The following is a 3,143-nucleotide window of genomic DNA, read 5'->3' as shown; positions in this document are numbered from 1 at the left end:
GCGGACGGGTGGGCAGGCAAGCAGGCACGCGTGCACCGGGGCGGGCGGTCGGGTAGGTAGCAGGCAGTTCGGCAGGAAACAACAATTCGAGCTGGTGGACGGGCAGATAGGCAGACGGGGGGGTGGACGGGCAGACAGGCAGGCACGCACACACCCAACATGTCGGGCGGGAGGACGGTCGGGCAGGCAACAATGCTTCGTGCGGGAGGAAGGGCGGACAGGAGGCGGGCGGACAGGCAGGCATGCACGCACGCACGCAGTGGGGCAGGTGGTCGGGCAGGCAGGCAGGCACACTTGAACCGGGGCGAGCGATCGGGCAAGCAGCAAGGTGTCTGGTGGGCGGGTGGACGGGCGGGCAGGCAGGCACGCRTGCACCGGGGCGGGCGGTCRGGTAGGTAGCAAAGTGTCGGGCTAGCAAGCAGATCGGCAGGCAAAAACAATTCGAGCGGGCGGACGGGGTGGGGTGGACGGGCTGACAGGCAGGCACGCACACACCCAACATGTCGGGTTGGAGAACGGTCGGGCAGGAAACACGGTTTCGAGCGGGAGGAAGGGTGGACGGGGTGCGGGCGGACAGGCAGGCACGCATGCACGCACCGGGGCAGGTGGTYGGGCAGGCAGGTAGGCACACTTGAACCGGGGCRGGCGGTTGGGCAAGCAGCAAGGTGTCTGGCGGGCAGTCGGACGGGCAGGCAGGCAGGCAAGCAGGCACGCGTGCACCGGGGCGGGCGGTCGGGTAGGTAGCAAGGTGTCCGGCTAGTGGGCAGTTCAGCAGTCAACAACAATTCGAGCAGGCGGACAGGCAGGTAGGCGGACAGGGTGGCGGGTGGACGGGCGGACAGGCAGGCACACAAAAACCCAAAATGTTGTGCGGGCGGACGGTCGGGCAGGCAACAAGGCTTCGAGCTGGAGGAAGGGCGGACAGGCACGCACGCACGGACGTACCAGGGCAGGTGGTCGGGCTGGTAGGCAGGCATGCTTGAAAGGAGGGCGGGCGGTCGGGCAGGCAGCAAGGCGTCGGGCAGTCGGGCAGGCAGCAAGGTGTCGGGCGGGCAGACGGGCAGACGGGCATACGGGCGGGAAGGCGGACGGGCAGGAAGGCTGGCACGCGTGAACCAGGGAGGGCGGTCGGGCAGGCTGCAAGGTGTCGGGCGGGTGGGTGGACAGGTGTACAGGGGGCGGGCAGAATAACAGGCAGGCAACAAGGCTTCGAGCGAGAGGAAGGGCGGACGGGGGRCGGGCGGACAGGCAGTCACGCACGCACGCACCATGGCAGGTGGTGGGGCTGGAAGGCAGGCACGCTTGAACCGGGGCGGGCGGTCGGGCAGGCAGCAAGGTGTTGGGCGGGCGGAAAGGTGGGCAGGAAGGCAGGCAGGCACGCGTGGGGCGGGCGGTCGGGTAGGTAGCAAGGTGTCCGGCTAGTGGGCAGTTCAGCAGTCAACAACAATTCGAGCAGGCGGACAGGCAGGTAGGCGGACAGGGTGGCGGGTGGACGGGCGGACAGGCAGGCACGCACACACCCAACATGTCGGGCGGGCGGACGGTCGGGCAGGCAACAAGGCTTCGAGCGAGAGGAAGGGCGGACGGGGGGCGGGCGGACAGGCAGKCAYGCACGCACGCACYRKGGCAGGTGGTSGGGCTGGMAGGCAGGCACRCTTGAACCGGGGCGGGCGGTYGGGCAGGCAGCAAGGTGTCGGGAGGCGGACGGGTGGGCAGGCAGGCAGGCACGCGTGCACCGGGGCGGGCGGTCGGGTAGGTAGCAGGCAGTTCGGCAGGAAACAACAATTCGAGCTGGCGGACGGGCAGATGGGCGGACGGGGGGGTGGATGGGCAGACAGGCAGGCACGCACACACCCAACATGTCGGGCGGGCAGACGGACAGGCAGGCAACAAGGCTTCGAGCGAGAGGAAGGGCGGACGGGGGGCGGGCGGACAGGCAGGCATGCAGGCACGCACTGGGGCAGGTGGTCGGGCTGRCAGGCAGGCACACTTGAACCGGGGCGGGCGGTCGGGCAGGCAGTTTGCCAGGCAACAAGAATTCGAGCTGGTGGAAAGGCAGGTAGGTTGACAGAGGGGCGGGTGGACGGGCGGACAGGCAGGCACGCACACACCCGACATGTCGGGCGGGCGGACGGTCGGGCATGCAATAGGCTTCGGGAGGGAGGAAGGGCGGACGGGGTGCGGGCGGACAGGCAGGCTGCAAGGCGTCGGGCAGTCAGGCAGGCAGCAAGGTGTCGGGCTGGCGGACGGGCTTACGGGCGGGCAGGCGGACGGGCAGGAAGGCTGGCACGCGTGAACCAGGGAGGGCGGTCGGGCAGGCTGCAAGGTTTCAGGCAGGCGGGTGGACAGGCGGACAGGGGGCGGGCAGACGGACAGGCAGGCTGGCACGCACGTACCGGGGCAGCAGTCGGGCAGGCAGGCAGGCACGCTTGCACTGGGGCGGGCGGACAGGCAGGCGACAAGGCGTCATGTAGGTGGATGGGCGAGCGAGCGGGCAGGCAGCAAGGCGTAGGACAGGCGGACGGGGGCAGGCGGACAGGCAGGCAGGCAGGCACGCACGCAACATGTCAGGGGGTGGACGGTCGGGCAGGCAACAAGGCTTTGAGCGGGAGGAAGGGCAGACGGGGGCGGGCAGACAGACAGGCACGCACGCACTCACCATGGCAGGTGGTCGGGCTGGTAGGCAGGCACGCTTGAACCGGGGAGGGCGGTTGGGCAGGCAGCAAGGTGTCGATCAGGCGGGTGGGCGGGAAGACAGGCGGACGGGGGGCTGGCAGACGGGTGGACATTCAGGCACTAACGCGGGAAAGAAAATACAAGAGGAAAAATAGAAAATGGTGACTTTTATTGCAGGAGTTATAAATGCAACATCGGACGTGAAATCAAAAACGGAAAGGATTCAGATTATTGTGAAGGCAGCATGCCATAGTTTAGACTTAAAGAATATTAGGTGGGAAGRCATAAGAGGAGAGCTGTGTAGTCAAGCAAGTCAAGAAGGATAGTCTCAATCTTACAATGGAATGCGAGGAGTCTTTTGTCAAAAGGGCAAGATTTTAAACAGTTTATTTATGAATCAAAAGAAAAACCTGATATAATTTGTATACARGAAACTTGGCTGAGGCCTTGTTTGGATTTCAAAGTAA

This window comes from Austrofundulus limnaeus, unplaced genomic scaffold (genome assembly GCF_001266775.1).
Source record: "Austrofundulus limnaeus strain Quisiro unplaced genomic scaffold, Austrofundulus_limnaeus-1.0 Scaffold3, whole genome shotgun sequence".
Taxonomy (NCBI): Eukaryota; Metazoa; Chordata; class Actinopteri; order Cyprinodontiformes; family Rivulidae; genus Austrofundulus; species Austrofundulus limnaeus.
The sequence above is the reverse complement of the archived record's forward strand: the minus strand, read 5'-3'. Positions refer to the sequence as shown.